Source organism: Penaeus monodon, unplaced genomic scaffold (genome assembly GCF_015228065.2).
Source record: "Penaeus monodon isolate SGIC_2016 unplaced genomic scaffold, NSTDA_Pmon_1 PmonScaffold_1421, whole genome shotgun sequence".
Lineage (NCBI taxonomy): Eukaryota > Metazoa > Arthropoda > Malacostraca > Decapoda > Penaeidae > Penaeus > Penaeus monodon.
In genome coordinates, this window is record NW_023643277.1 from 1 (window position 1) to 17,500 (window position 17,500).

At 39.2% G+C, this 17,500-nt stretch overlaps 1 pseudogene; it reads right to left on the reverse strand.

Moving 5' to 3' along the window:
* Window positions 1–220: 220 nt before the first annotated feature.
* Window positions 221–17,500, reverse strand: part of LOC119569333 — a 20,979-nt pseudogene continuing 3,699 nt past the window's right edge.

Genomic DNA, 17,500 nt, shown 5'->3' on the forward strand with positions numbered 1-17,500 from the left:
TAACCATTAACAGTTATTTATTTTCTCTTAGAGAGCAAAAGCATCCGACTGTTGAACAGCGAAAAAAATGAAAAAAATTTAATTTTAAAAAGAAAAGGTCATGCGGCAAACTGCAGCTTCGTAGCACTTTTTAAAGGGTGACGTCACTGGATCCCCATGCACTGTAAAAGGCGGGTCGCGTCCGAGCTGGACTCAGAGGCATGCAGTGACAGGAAGGGATTTACGCTGCGCTACCTTCTCCGGCGCCGAAGATGATGCACTCCGCACGGCCAGATGCTCGCACCTGGCGGAGAGGAAGGAGTTCATTTTATTACACAAAGTACCGTGCAGTAAAGGAATGGCTAATGGCTTCCAAATACAGATCAATCCTATATTAACTTATTATTGTTTTTTTTTTCTCTCTTTCTCCCCCTTTACAATTCCTCTCTCTCTCTCTCTCTCTCTACCAGTGTTTCTGTAAATTAATGACCAAGACAGACCTGCAGGAGATTTGGGGAGAATATTCTCCTGAGCCCAAGACAGCGGTTTGCGGCAGTAAGGAGCACGTCTCGTTTTACCAGTATTTCGTGCTATTCTGCTCCTCGCATTTACTTTCCTCGTCTCTGCAATCAAATAGACATCTTATTTGCGAAACAGACTATGCTATGGGAGGGCAGTCCATCTTTCTCTTTTGGGAAGCCACAGGATATCTGACATGTACCAAAACAAATAGATTGATGAAATAAATAATAAAACTTGAGATACCTGTCTTTTGCAAACGCAGGCACACTCGCCCTCAGGGTTGTGTGGATGGTGGTGTTTGCAGTCGCTGCCTGCACCTTGCACCCGCACTCGCAGGCCGTGTGCTTCACCCCGGGACACCGGGTGGGGTAGCTGACGTGTTCCTCGCGGCGGTGGCGGCGGCCCGGGCGGCTGCGGGGAGAGTCGCTCGAGCTCGTCGTCGTCTTCCAGCACCTGCGGGAGACGGGGCCGTTGGAGGAGGGCCCTCCCGTCCTCGGCTCTAAAGCCACGCACAACACAGATCTATCTTCTGTCTGTCTGTCTACACAATCTATTATATTTTATGTATATTTGTTTTTATCTACCTATCTATCTGTTTATATAATTTTATATTTTTAATAAAATATAATTTTTATATTATATATATATTTCTTTGTGTGTGTGTGTGGGTGTGTGTGGTGTGTGGTGTGTGGTGGTGTGGTGTTGTTGTGTGTGTGTGTGTGTGTGTGTGTGTGTGTGTGTGTGTGGTGTGTGTGTGTTGTGTATGTGTGCATATATATATAATAATATATATATATATATATTAATATATATATATAAAATATATATATATATTCATATATATAATATAATAATATATATTCATATATATATATATATATATATAAAATATATATAAAATACACACACCCACCCCACCACACACACACACACACACACACACACACACACACAACACACACACACACAAAACCCAAAACCACACACACAATATATTTATATTATATATATTATATAATATAATTATTCATAACATCATTTTTTAAAAATTTTATATTTTTAAATTAAAATTATTTTAATATATATATAAAATTTTAAAAAATATAATTTATATAAAAATGTTTTTGTGTGTGTGTGGGGTGTGTGTGTGTGTGTGTGTGGTTTATTATAATATATATTAAATATTAGTTGTGTTGTGTTTTGTGTGTTTGTTTTGGTGTGTGTGTGTGTGTGTGTGTGTTGTGTTGTGTGTGTGTGTGGTGTGTGTGTGTGTGTGTGTGTGTGTGTGTGTGCGGCGTGCGTTGTGCGTGCGTGTACTTGCAATACTACCCCCATCATACTACACCATACATAATAAAACCCAACATCATCATACTACTCATACAACATACCACACACACCACCACACACACACCATATATTAATTTTATTATATATATATTTTTAATATATTTATATTATTAACTTACATATACTAACACCACCCACACACACACACCACATATTAATATTTAATATTTTTTAAAATATTTATTTTATATATAAAATTATTAATATGTATGTGTGTGTGTGTGTGTGTGTTGTGTGTTGTGTGTGTGGTTGTGTGTGTGTGTTGTGTGTGTGTGTGTGTGTTGGTGTGTCGAGTGTGGCGAGTGGTGCGTTTTGGGGTTGGTTTTGTGGTGTGTGTGTGTGTGGGTGTGTGTTGTGTGTGTGTTTTGGGTGTGTGTGTTTGTGTGTGTGTGTGTGTGTGTGTTGGTGTTGAGTGGTATGTGTGAGTGTGTAGTGTTTAATTGTGAGGGGAGGGGTGAGTGATGAACTGAACAGAAATAAAAATGAGAGTGAGATGATGTGTGTGTACCTTACACGTGTTTCAAAGTACGTAAAGACCCCATCTCCGAAAACCCCCCTGCTTTCTGCTGCTGCCCTCCCGCTTCGCAGCGTCCCGGGGGTCGGGGGAGGAACCTCACCTTGAATCAAAGGGCCTTGGTGTCCCTTGCCTGCGGGTAGCAGGGCCCAAGCCCCCGCCGCACGCTCGCCCGGGTGCGGGTGGGGTAAAGGTAGTGTGGGGGTCGGGGGGCAGGTCCGCTCTCCCGTCGACCCCGGGCTTGCTTTTAGCCATGGACCGCCTCCCGACTATCTGCAGGAGGAAAATTTGATCGATTGGGGGGCCCCACGCCTCTGGTCTGCTCATTGCAAAACAAAAGGAGTTTAAAAATGCGCGCCTTAACAGGTGGGGGAAAGTATCAAGAAAGTTTTTTTAAGTACTGTCAGAGCTCCCCGGGGGCTGCCCAGGGGGCCTCATGGGTCATTGCTCGTAGGGGGCCGTTTTTTCGTCCCTCGGGGTGCGTGGGCTCCACTCCAAAACCGGGGTAACATTCATAAAGATTCAATCTTTCCCTTTTTCCGAAAAAGTTTAGTAAGGCATCGTTGTAACTGTGCTTTGTGTACGTTCAAACGCACTGCGAGGACCGCTGAACGAACAGCACCGTGACTACACAAAAAAAATTTTCCATACACTTCTGTGCCAAGTACACGACTTCAAAGTTCAAATCTAATTTCTCATCGCCCTCAACGCGTTGCTACTAATGCAGTTAAACCCACTTCCTCCACGTCGGTTAATTTCTACCAATGGACAAAAGGGTTCATAATCCATGTCTATACTGACGCGGGCATTGTCCCCTGTGAAACCCCCAAAATAACGAAATATTAGGCACTTTTACATTCACGTAACCTCGACATCAAAACAACTTAAAGACATTTTTCTTTTTTACCAACGAGAAAATTGTAAATGGTACATCTACTATTACGAGAAAATTTAATCAAAAATTCATTTTACGAAAAAAGCGTTCCCCATGACCATACATGCCATCAGAATTCTCAATCCCTCGAATTTCTCTCATTTCCCATCGCCAAACCACACACACACACAACACACCACACACACCACACACACCACACACACACACACCCCACACACACACCACACACACACACAACACACACACACACAACCACTCACCACACACACACACAACAAAACACAACACACCACTCACTCACCACAACCACACACAACACACACACACACCCACACACCACACACACACACACACCACAACACACACCCCATAAATCTGCAGAGACACATGTAAATCCATGCGTCACACACACCATACAAAAAAAAACACCAAGGGAAACTAACTCATCCAAAAAACCCCACCATGCTGCGAAAACCCTTGCAACAAAAAATGCCGAGGGCGAATGCTTTTTCCCTAAAGAGCCAAAGACCGTCAAATCCCAAGAGGGAAAAGGCCCGCCGGGTTTCCCTTTGGGCCCCTGAAACCCTCTGACGTACAACTGATCAACTGAACCCTAATGGTCACATAACCTCTAGACGAGAATAAAAAACGTGCCGTACTGTTGCAATTTAAAATAAAGCAATGTCGTTAGTTCACTTACTGAAAAACCTCGCAGCCCCCTCCCTTGTTTTCAAAATACACTATATGTCGCTGTTTCCCCGGACTCTGGGAAAAAAAACTCATTTTGTCACATTAGGCTTGAAAAGATTTCTGGGGTTGGATTTCCTTTGACACTGATAAGTTCAGCCCCCTAAAAATCCCCCCAGGTGTGCGAACGAAAAGCTAAAAACCCCAAATCAAGGGCTAGAGCTACTTCTCCAGGCCTTGGCCAAACCCGGCACACTGCACTACCGTTGACCCCAAACTGGGCATCACCGAAAGTTGTCGGAGTCGTCCTCCGGCGTGACAGGTCGAACTCTACAAGTCGGGATGTTGGTGATAGCGTTTTAGGCGATTTAGGGGGTCCCCTGTCGAGCTCGGGGGGGACAGGTCTCCACCCTTTCCCGGGATAAGGAAAGGAGAAGGGGGGGGACAAAATAGGGGAGTCGCCCTAAGAGCATGCAGGGTCGGCAATTTGGTTTTTGTCAGTCCGCCAAATTTTTAAGTGCCATTACCCTGAAATTGAATCACTGCATAGAAATTTAATAAATATAAATACATTAAAAATATAATATATAATAATATATATATAAATTTATATAAAATATATACATATATATATTTTTATATATATTATATAATATTTATATATAATATATAATATATTAATTATATATAATTAAAAATATGTTAATGTAGAACAAATACACGACTACATTGTGATAAAGAAAAAACAAGAGGTTTTACCCTTTCACATAAATTTCCCTTCATTCTGTAAATTTTAAGAAATACTTTACCCCCAAAAACCTTAAATATTCACAGGGGTAATTTATTCCCCGTTTCGACCTCTGACAGAGAGGCAGGGAGATCCTTTAAACCTAACAAAGAGAAAAGGTGGTGAAAGAATTGGGATGACGTAACCCAAAATAGATAAATGGAGTTATAGAGCGCCACACTCGTATAGGCATTATAAAGAAGGCGGGGGGGAAACCCCACACATTCTATCACACATTAAGGGGCACACGCCTGGCCACAAAATGCCAAACATCCCCTCCCCCCTCCCCCTGAACAAACCTCTCTGCAAACACAGGCATGTTGGGAAAGTATTTGCAATAGATGCATTGGAAATAATTAATTTTTTTAAGCTGTTTTTTGGGGGAAGGAGGAGAAGGGAGGGGAGGGGAGGAGGGGGAGGGGGGGGGTGGAGGTGGAGGGGAGGGGGGGAGGGGGAGGAGGGGGAAAGGGGAGGGGAGGGGAGGGAGGAGGAGGAGGGGGGGAGGAGGGGAAGGAGGAGGAGGAGGAGGAAAGAAGGGAGGGGGAGGAGGGGGGAGGGGGAGGGAAAAAAAGAGAGAGAGAGAGAGAGAGAAGAGGGAGAAGAGAGAGAGAGAGAAGAGAGAGAGAAAGAGAAAGGAGAGAGAGAGGGATGAAAGAAGAGAGAGAGGGGGAAGGAGAGAGAGAGAGAGAGAGAGAGAGAGAGAGAGAGAGAAGAGGAGAAGAGAGGAGAGATAAAGAAGGGAGAGAGAGAGGGGAGGGGAGAGAGGAGAGAGAAGAGAAGAGGAGAGAGAGAGAGAGAAAGGAGAGAGAGAGAAGAAGAGAGAGAAGAGAGAGATGAGAAGAAGAGAGAAGTCGGGGACGAAGGGAAACCAAAACCCAAACAAACAATACCAAGGAAGCGTCTAAATCCGCGCCTTACATCCGGCGCACAAACCCCATGGGGGGGGAAGGTTATTCCTTTGCTCCTTTCTCCAGTTCATGTTTCCCCATACCCATTCTAAGGACAACATAAACCCACTCTACCCTTTTCAGAAACAAAAAACACACCTATAAGAGAGAGAGAGAGAAGGAAGAGAGAGAGAGAGAAGAGAGAGAGAGAGATAGAGAGATAGGATGAGAAGAGAGAGAGAGAGAGAGAGAGAGGGGAGGAGAGAGAAGAAAAGAAGAGAGAGAGAGGAGAGAGAGAGAGAAGAGAGGAGAGCGAGAGAGAGAGAGGGGGGGGGGATGAATGGGGTTTTGGGCCCACATAGATGTAGTCCAGAACTCCTCATATCTGGGATTTTCTTCATGTTGCGCAGATAGACCGGGCATACGTGTGCCCCCCAATTACAAAACTTTTAGCCCACATAGGAAAAAATTATTACAAAATGTTTATACTCCTTTAGGAAAAATGCTAGGGTGCAAAACCAAATTAAAAAAAAAAACACATGGCATTGCGGGTTTCTACTAAAAATTTTTCGTTAAAACGGACTCATATTTATGGGGGAAGACTGACCAAAAAAAAGAAAGAAAGAGATGGGAAATTCATCGCAATCAATTTCCCCGGCACACATCCCTTTGGGGTTTTTCGATTTTCCTTTTTACAACCCCCCAAAAAAAATTTTGGGGTTTTTGCCCGGGGTTCCAATTTTTCCCCCAAAAGGGGAATGGGGGGGGTCCCATCCAAATTACACAATTTAATTTCGCTGCAACGCTAAATCAAAGTGGAAAAGTTAAGGTCATTTCCCGTGCGGTTTTGAATCGAGTTATGAGCTTCCTTTCCCGCATGCACAAAATATAACAAGGGAATCCAGTGAAAGTACCTTCTATCGTGGGGGAGCGTGTATTCAATGGTTGAATCCTCTCCCTGAATACTTTTTGCCATCCTGCAGCCGTAAGGCCTCACTTCGGGGACGTAGAGGGACTTCGGCAACAAATAGTGAATGCAGAATCAACGAAGACCTGAAATTCACAATCAAAAAATTATTTTTACGACGCGCAGGTTAAAATTGTTCCAGTAATCCTTATATGTGTTCGCATGCGTTGAATTAAAGGGGCAAAGCTTCTTTTATCCCCCCCTCCCCAACTCAAACAGGTCAACAGAAAGGGGTATGTATTCAGCAAATTTTCTCGAGGAATTTAAAATACTTATGCTTGAAAAGTTCTATATATCGTTGTAACTTACTCATAGTTGGGAGGTTTCGTGTGGCCCGGGCTACGCAAACGCTGTTAGCCGCTAGACAATAACTGCAAAGGGTTTTAAAAATAATAATCGGTATTAATATTCACACCCATACTACTTCGGCTTTCACCATCTGCGCAAAAAAACCATGCATCATCTGGAAAATAACCCTGACAGGGATATTTCTGTATGGAAGAACTGCAATTCCATTGCGAGATCTTTATGTCATAGTATGCTTAACAATATCTAAGCACCAACAGAAAATATATTTGCTTGAATTACTATACAATATAATTTATAACAAATACAACTTTGTTGGTGTTGTTGGGTTTGAGTGATAAATTACACGAGTGTACCGTTACACATGCACAATATGAAATATTGAACCCCTACGTTTATGTATATTTTGATTTTATAAAAAAAACAACAAATTCATAATGGGTTAGGCTGCCCCGCTTCTGGTTGGATTATGAAAGAATTCTCTTTAAAACCACAGTTACATATTTCTGTGGCATTTCAAAGCATTGACATCGTTTATCCTTTTGAGGGGAAATTTATGTAAATTAAGATCAGGAGAAAGCACGCTGAATCACCGCTCGCAGCTTCAAACCCGCTCGCCGCCGTCCCGAGTTTCCAGCATATTCCAGGCATACCAAGCGGTAAAGACAAATGTTATACCAGCCATCGGTCATTTGAACACTGGCAACATCACGGCGTGATTGTTGGATTGGATAATTTTTTGTGGCAGGATTGGGGACAAACATAACCAAGAAGTTTCAGATCCCATATCAGAAATCCGACATCTGCCAGCAGGCTTGGTAGGGCGTTTTATGCACACCAACCTTTTATTAATATGCAAACTGTAGAATATGCGAATCGTTCAAGGATTTACGAAACAACTTTTCGATTTTATGGGTTTGTCTCTTCATAAAACGCGCGATACGTTTGGCAAACAGATTTTCAATAAACGTAGCAGGTAGGGATTTATATATTAATTAACGCAAATCATATCGTATTCTCTCTATATAAAGCTCCTAAAAATATACATCAACTATTTGGTATAATGAACTTCTGTTTACTAGTGGTGTGTGTGGTGGGTGTGTGGTGTGTTGGACCATGGTGTGGGTGTGTGTTTGTTTTGTTGGTTTTTTTTTGTTTTTGTGTGTGTGTGTGTGTGTGTGTGTGTGTGTGTGTGTGTGGTGCTGTGTAAAATACTAAAGTAGTAAATAACTGGCGTCTGAAATCTGGCAAGATTTTCAAACGCGGCGAGTCCATATGCTATTATTATTCGGGGATTGAATATCTTAAAATCCTGAGAAACGCTACGATAAACACATGTCAAGGAAAATTATTTACGATTTGTTGATTACATTACAGCCACTAATGAAGTAAATACATTTGTTGATCACGAGATCTCACCCAGTTGTTGCAAGATTGGATCTCAATTTGGACAGATGGATACGATAATATAAAAACTTCAAGCAATACACTTTCATATGAAAAAAAAAGGGATGTAACAAGTTTTTTTTTTTATCTGAGTATTTGGAAAGGTTCACAGCCTTGCGAGGCGAGGCGTGGTATTGTGTACAAATAACTGTTTAATTCGCGCAGTAGGCCGGTACTTGTTCCATTTGAAAGAACTGCCTTAATCATGCCAGCATATTACGTACTTATAATGGTTTTATGTTACTTTTAATATGAAAATAAATTCTTTTTCAAAATTTACATATCACAAACAAGGCTTCCATGACTTTGTATTGATACATCAAAACAATGTATCAAATTTTAGGGTTTTGGGAATGCTACAAATAAGGACTTATGGTTAATTGTCTTGGAATAGGCGCATAACCGATGCGTGACGACCGTGATTCATACTCACCCTCAAATTACACAGATGTTAGGACTTAGACGTGGACCTTCCCATCCCCAAACTCCCAACATTCTTGCCCACGATAGAGAGGAGGGCATGTAAAGTCACAGAAATCTGTCACTCTATTCTGGGGCAGGGACTGTTTCCCTGCGAATGGGCCCCATTGGTGGGCTGCCTCCCCCATTTCCCCGCCCAGTGAAAACAAAAAAAAAAATAAAAATCCACCATGTGGTATAGGCAGGAGAGCGCATACGCCACACAGGCTGGAGCATCGGACGCGCATCTTGCCGTGATTACGTAGAGCATATTGTTTTCGTTAAGCGGGAGCGGGGGGACGGCAGCACCCAGGAGGGGGATTGCAGGGAGCACAAGCACCCCTGCACTAGACAATATTGCGAACCCCTGTTTCTATGTGTATTGATATTGTACCCCGGGAACTGTCATGCCCTACCATGCAATCGGGGCCAGGGATGAAGCTGTTTGGAGGGCGGGGGGGGGGTGTCCGCGGCACGATTCCTATTATAGATATATATATATATAGATTATGTACTAATACATATATGTGTGGTGTGTGTGTTGTGTGTGTGTGATTTTACTGTGTGTGTGGGTATGTGTGTGTGTGTGGTATGCTTACCCGCATGTGTGTGGTCTCTCCCTTTGTGTGTGTGTGTGTAATATCGACGTCTTAGAAGAATCAATCAAATCCAAAAATCGTCGGATCCGGAGGCGGCGGCCTATTCCAGAAAATTACCAAAAGGCCTCTTATAAATTGTTATAAGTTTCGGATAAGGACAGTGAATACGAAGGACGAGCAGTATACTCGATAATGCTGTAACACATCAGCATGTGTTATGGGTATGGTTTTGGTTCCTTGTCCTATTGAACACAATAGTCCGAGTGGTTTCGAATCGATCATCCGAATCATGCCCACCGGCAGGGGATGGCCAACCTTCCACACATCACAATCAGTTGTTTTAAGGTTTACCGGTAGGTAACGGGACCCCACTCCCCCTGTGCAACCCAATATTTATTTTATTTGTTATTTTTACCGTTGTGCAGTCGAAGATATGTTGTGTTTTTTTTATGATTTATTCGCTCTGCCCATTTGGCATATATTTCTTATATAATATGGACTTCGTTGAAAATTTAACCCGTTACCCAGAGCATATTAACGGGAATAATAATAATTGGAACAAAAAACATTGCAATGGTGGATGACTGTGTTGAATAACAGACTAAAAACACAACAAAAAATAGCACACATTCACACACACCTCAATAACATACCTAAGATTTACCCGGCATTCATGATAAGCGGCACGCTAGCAGCTATCGCGGGGTGATCCTTACTACGCCCTCCGCAGGCCCTTAGGGACAACAGGTCCGGCCAATGATGTGCATGGTCCCCCCTCCTCACAACCGAAAAATATTTTTCATTGAACTATAGGAGTTGGAACGGGACATAGATGGGATAAGCTCGCTGTTAACCTTTTAAAACGAGCTGGTAGGTAGTTCTTCTACTCCTTGTTTTCGCTTCTTTGGCATTTCCACATAGAGACGACAGACGTGGATGTGGAGGTAGTATCTGTAGTCTAACTGCATGTTCCTCGTTAACAAGCAAATCCTTTGTGGAAACGGTGACAATGGAGAGCAATTACGCGACCAAATTTTCCTAAGAGATTTTACTTATCATATTGAAGGAATTAACTTCCTAGGAGAAAGAAAATCGCAAACAGAAACAACTGCCTGTTGTCAGTCGTACACACAAACAAGATGGTTACAATGAGATGAACACGAGTGATGATAGACTTGCTGCAGTTTTTGTTTTTTCCATTAGAAATATTGGGCATTAATGTACTTGCACTCATTCAGTAACAAAACTGATAAAACACGCCGTTTATTTATGATTATGCTTAAGAGTCGATGTGTCCGTGCGAGCGCATGCGCGCATCTGTAGTAGGTTTCTGATATTGTTTATTTAAATATATGCATGCATGTATACTTGGAGGAATTATGTTAGTAGTCGAAGTAATATATAGATATCATATATGTAATATATATATATATATATATTAATATATATATTATCATGTATATATATATATATATCCTTAATATATATTATATAGATATATCATTACATATATGATATAAATTATCCATTTATATATATATAGATAGATAGAATATATATATATTATAGTATAATATATCAATATAGATATAATTGATTAATTGACAATCAGTTAAATAGGAAGATATAGTTAGCACATCACGTTATATATAGAACCATACGTTATATATATTAATATATATATATATATTTATATAGATATATAATATATATATATATATATTATACATAACATACATACATATATACACAACATACACATAGATTACTTTCCATATCTATTTATCCATCAGCCAAATGCTTATATAAATCCAGATGATTATCAGCCGTGTTTCCATGTTGTATTGCATAAGAGTGGTATAATCGCACACACGGAGAGGATTGGAAGTGATGATATGAACAACTATGGGTGGACAGGGAGAGGTTGGGGGTGAGGACGGAAGGGCCCTGACAAGTTGATGAACTTACAGATGAATGGTATTGCGACGCCAGTGGGTCTTTGTATTGTTGCGAAAAATGTGTTAACATGAAAAGTGATGACCTGGGCATGTGTTAACGAAAGGGACCGGGGCAAACATGGACGAACTGGCTGTGGAGCGGAGGAGCGGAGCGAACCAAAGCCAAGAGACAAGAGTTGGGTGCTGACTCCTGTGAAGACCTCGTGTGTGCCCTTTGTGACCTGATAGATAAACTTTGTGGTTGGCCCTGTGTAAACTGTATCGTTGCATGGTGACATGCGGTTTCCCACCTGATTGTGCCTATAGAAAAATGTACGGGGTAAAATAAATGTGTAAATAAAGTGAAAGACTGTCATTTTGTGTTTATTTTCGTGCCCTGCCTCGCCCCAAGTGGGTTGTACCCTCATAGGTGTTCTGGGATGTGTGTGATGTCGGTGCCTCTTGGAGCTGTTCAGTGTTCACGACTCTGTGGACTAGCACGGCTCTGCCTAGCATGGGCCCTTGTGTGGTAGGCAGAAAGCGAGGCGGTCGCTGATCCGTACCGGCGTCGTCGTAACAGTATTAAACACGTCTGAAGTTAAAGAAGAGGGGACTTTTTGTGCGACTTGATTGTGATTCAATCCTATCTCTTGATACCTATATTAAAACCCCGAAGGGGTTTTGTTCTCTATAGTGCAGTTGTCTTGTGTTCAACCGATCACTTAACTCATTTCAAGGGATATCAATGTTCACGCCCATTTAATGCAATATACCTTCTCTTCAGAAGAAACTACCACCCACATAAAACTGAATATGCTTTTCGAAGATTTCCTGAGATAAATCTTACAAGCCGAGTGCTGTGGAAGGACGACGTGCGAAGGAAAAGAGGATCCCCATCTCCCTCTTCTTCGCGCGATAGCTTCACGAATAGTTGACGCATAGCCAATAGCCAATGAATAGTGAGGGGCTTATTTGCAGTTGATACAAAAGATTTATATATAGATAGATATATGTATTATATTTATATATATATATATATATACACACACACACACAAATATAATATATATAGATATATATTATATATAATATATATTATTATATAATATATTTTTTTTGTTTTTTTTTTTTTTTTTTTTTTTTTTTTTTTTCTTTCTTTCTTTTTTTTTTTTTCTATTGGTATTCACATGTCAAGAATACTTGGAAAAAACAAATGTCATTTTTTAGGGTCTTGTTTATACAAAAAAAGGAATACAGGGCAACTTGCAAATCCTCATGAATCATCAAACATTGAAAACCCTCGCAGTATTAGAGACGTTATAAAAGTGAAATTATTTGCATCAACAAAGGACGGTTCTGATTCTGGCTCTGGTACGAGTTTCTTATATGTCCCAATCATTGAGTTACTTTATTTTGCTCAGAGATGGCAGTCCTGTGCTGTAGATGTTCGCATTTATTACAGGCCATTAACAGTACCCGGTGCACAGTAATCATATCTCATGTTCTAAATGTTGTTTATGTATATTAATATATATATATATATATATATATATATTATAATTCTATATATATAAACATATATAATATATATGTGTGTGATGCGTGTGGTGTGTGTGTATGTGGTCTCCCCCCGTGTGGGGTGTGTGTTGGGTGTGTGTGTTTGATTTATTTGTTTGTTTTTGTTGGCGTGTGTCTGTATGCGTGTGTATGCATCCATTCACAGGTTATATATGAGTTATAATGGTTACAGGTCCTCATCTTTATTGGATGATAACAAAGGAGCTTGATTCAGCAAGCGAACCGCACAAGCTCCTTAGGCGAGGCGAGGCCACGTTAGACGTGGAAAATACTATTTATATTACATTAAAAGGCCACAACTCAGGTCGTGTATGAAAGTAAAACACTAGTAAAATATACATACTGTATTTATAAAGCATTAAGGTGACAAGAAACAATACATAAAATAACTTTTTTTTAGAGTGATAATCTCTTTTGAAATAAATATAATATAGATCTATTACATGTAAATTACTGTAAACACATTTTGAAGAAGATGGGGAAATCTGCGCGTTATGTTTTTACATGTAAAAGGTAAGCTTTTCCACATAACCAAACAAAAGCCTAGTAATTGCCAGCAGGAGAATATTGTCATGACTCTATATGGTGTCATGACATATTCTGGATACAAAAAACTTGGGGAATAATGTCCAAGCAGGTCTTTACGTTATCACCTGATAATGAAAAGACAGTGAAACTAATTGTGAAAATGCCAAGCCTAATCCTCCCTAGTAAGCCTGCGCATCTGTTCTTTGGAAAAGGAACCACTTCTGTATCTTCAGCCACTCTCTGGGGCGTGTTTGCTTCTGAAAAAGCATAGAGGCTGCTCAAAGGCAAAAAGACGGTGTTCTGACGCTCTATACAAAATGTGTTTTATGTTTGAATGAAAATGCCCTTTGGGTCTGTGAAATGCCATTGTTACTGCGCTGTTCAATTTTCATTCTCTCTGTCAGTCTCTTCTTTCTCTCTCTCTCTCTGCTCTCTCTCTCTGTCTCCGCTCTCTCTCTCTTTCTCCGTCTCTCGCCTCTTTTTCCACAACTCCTGATATATTGCTCCCCTTCTCTTCTCGATCTCTCTTCCTTCCCCTTCTCTATCTCTCTCTTTCATTCCCCCCCCTGCCTCTCTCTCTCTTCCCCCCCCCCTCCTCTACTGTGTACTATATATATATAAGGTATATTATAATTATATATACTATATAATAGTATATAATTATATATATATAAGATATATATATAAAAATAAAAAAAACGAGACAGATACATGATAAACATACTATACATAGATACAATATATATAAGTTTTCTATTGTCATCTTCAATTGTTTGTGTTAGAATGGGGGGAGAGGGCTGGGCTCAAAGGAGGGTTTCATAAGCAAGGACGCAACGACACAGTGTGACATAACCGAGCCACGCCATCATTCATAATGACAGACTTATTTAATGAAGAAAATTAATATTTTAGACGGATATCAGACAATTTTGGCAACTTTAATAGCCTCGATCAGTTGAGTTTTTATATAACGCAAATTAACATAGATATCCAGAACCCTCCTTTATTTTTCGTAAAATAAAAATTAACTACTAGCAGCAGTTCTGCGCGTCCCTTGCATATGTATTACGAGACTTAACCTGCGAGTATGATAAAATATATAAAATATCAGCGTATATACTATAATATATATTTGGTTACGCTTTTGGCTTGTTAATATATAGAACCTACCATTATAGATCATTTAGCCTGGGAGCTGAAACCCCCCCCCAAGCTTTCAAAAATCAAATAACATTATCCTAGGTCCCAGTCGGAGAACACACCTCCTACGACACCCTTGCACTGGCTCTTTCTGCGTTGATCCTGTTCAAGGTTATCCGCTGGGGTGGCGACTTCCCGCGCTCGTAAATAGGTCTTGGGAAAGGGAAACAAACGCATGCAATAATGAGCTTTTGGCTGCCGGTGGAGTCAGTGTTTGTGAATCGCATTAATTGCTTCATTAAAAACGGTAAGGTTTTCTGTGTGTTGCCGATAAATAGTCCTGTTTTCATAAAAAACTAGACAAAGTAAGGTAATTACAGTAATACATTGGTTATTCTACTTTTCTGACTATTATTTCCATAGTGCATTACTAAGGCATTACCAATAGTAGTCTGTGTACTATAAGCTAGCTGTCAGGATATACTGTTGAATGTTTATTTCTCTAACAAATGTTGTAACCAGCAATTAAAATACATGTATAACATCTCTACAAAACATGACTTAATAAACATAAATTTCATGATGTGTTCGATCATTCGTGTGTGTGTTGTGTGTGTGTGTGTGTGTGTATGCGTGTGTGTGTTGGTGTGTATGTAGTATGTATGTACACACACACACGCTACACACACACGCACACGCACACGGAACAAACACACAACCACACACCACACACACACACACACACACACAAGCACCCAACACACACACACACACACACACACACACACACACACACACACACAGACACACACACACACATGGGTATGTATATATGTGTGTGTATGTAGATATATTACATATACAACATATATTAGTATATAGATATATTAGATTATATAGAATATATTATATATATAGATATTATATTATATTGTTCACTATAGGAAGCTGTCTTTGCTCGGTTGTGTCAATATATATATATATATATATATATATATATATATATATATATAATATTATATATATATATATATATATAATAGTGTGTGTGAGTGTGGCCTCGTGGGTTGTGTGTGTGGTGTGTGTTTGTGTGTGTGTCGTGGTGCGTGTTGTGGTGGTGCGTGTGATATATATAATATATATAATATATGATATAATATATATATTATATATATATATATATAATATATATATATACACACCCACACACACCACTACACATCACCCGCATGCATATATATATAATATATATAGATATATATAGTAGATGATAGCTATATTATATAATAGAGATATGAGAGGTAGCGTATTTTATTGTAGGAAAATATACACAGATACACACATACCACAACGCCACACACACATCACACACACCAAACACACACACAACACACACTAACACACACACACGCATATATAATAGGAATATATATGATATGTAGATATTATAATATACGTATATATTCATATATATAAGATATAGTATTATATGTATATATATATATATATATATATAATATATATATATGTTATATATTCATATATATAGATATAATATATATTTATATATATATATATATAATATTATATATATAATAAGTATATGATAATAGATTAATATTATTATATATAGTGTGGTGTGTGTGTTTGTGTGTGTGTTATTACTTGTGTGTGGTGTGCTAGCAACATATATATAATGTGTATATATATATCATATATATATATAGGTATATATATACTATATATTATATATATATATATGTATATATATATATATCTATATATCGTATGTAGGAATGTAGTATGTACATATTTATGGTGGTGTGTGCATGCAAGCACACACATAGAATGTACAAACATGAAATACACACATATGTGTGTGTGTGGGGTGTGTAGTGCCATGTGTGTGTGTGTGTGTGGGTGGGTGTCGTGTGTGTTGTGTTGTAGGTGTGTGGTGTGTGTGGTGTGTGTGTGTGGTGTTCATGTGTGTGTGTGTGTGTTTGTGTGTGTGTGGGGTGTGGGATGTGTGGTGTGTGTGTCCTGTTATTATTTATCATACATACACAACCCCCCCCCACATCAGCACACACACACGCGCGCGCGCGGCCAATATATATATATATATATATATAATATAGTAGATATAGATATATATAAGAGATAATATATATGTGTGTGGGTGTGGTGGGTGTGTGCGTGTGTGGGGCTGTGGTGGGGGTGGGGTGTTCGGTGTGTGGGGTGGGGTGGTGTGGTGTGTTATTATTATAGATATTATGAAATTATATATAGAGATAATGGAGTATATAGATTGAGAACAAGATTATATATGTATAGATTATATAATAGAGTATAGAATATAAGGATGATATTATATAGATAGAGGGATATAGATAGAGTTATATATATATATATATATACTATATTAGGTATATATATAATAATTATATATATATATATATATATAATGTATATAATATAGATATATACAATATATAATATATCTTGATATATATATATTATATATATAAAAGATTAATAAATATGGGTGTGTGTGTGGTGTTGTGTGTGTGTGTGTGTGGTGGTGGTGTATGATGTATGTGATATATATATTATAATATATATATATATTATATATTTATATATTAATATATATACTATTAATATATAATATATGGTGTGTGTTGTGTGGTGTGTGTGTTGTGTGGTGTGTGTGTGTGTGGGTGTGTGGGCTGTGTGTGTGTTTTTTGTTGTGTGTGTTGCCTTTCCAGTGATTGTGGTGTGGGTGTGTGCGTGTGTGTGTGTGTGGTGCTGGTGTTGTGGTGTGTGTGTGTGTGTGTGTGTGGTTTGTGTGTGTGTGTGTGTGTGAGTATATATATATCTATATATATAATATATATTACTATATATTATATATATTAC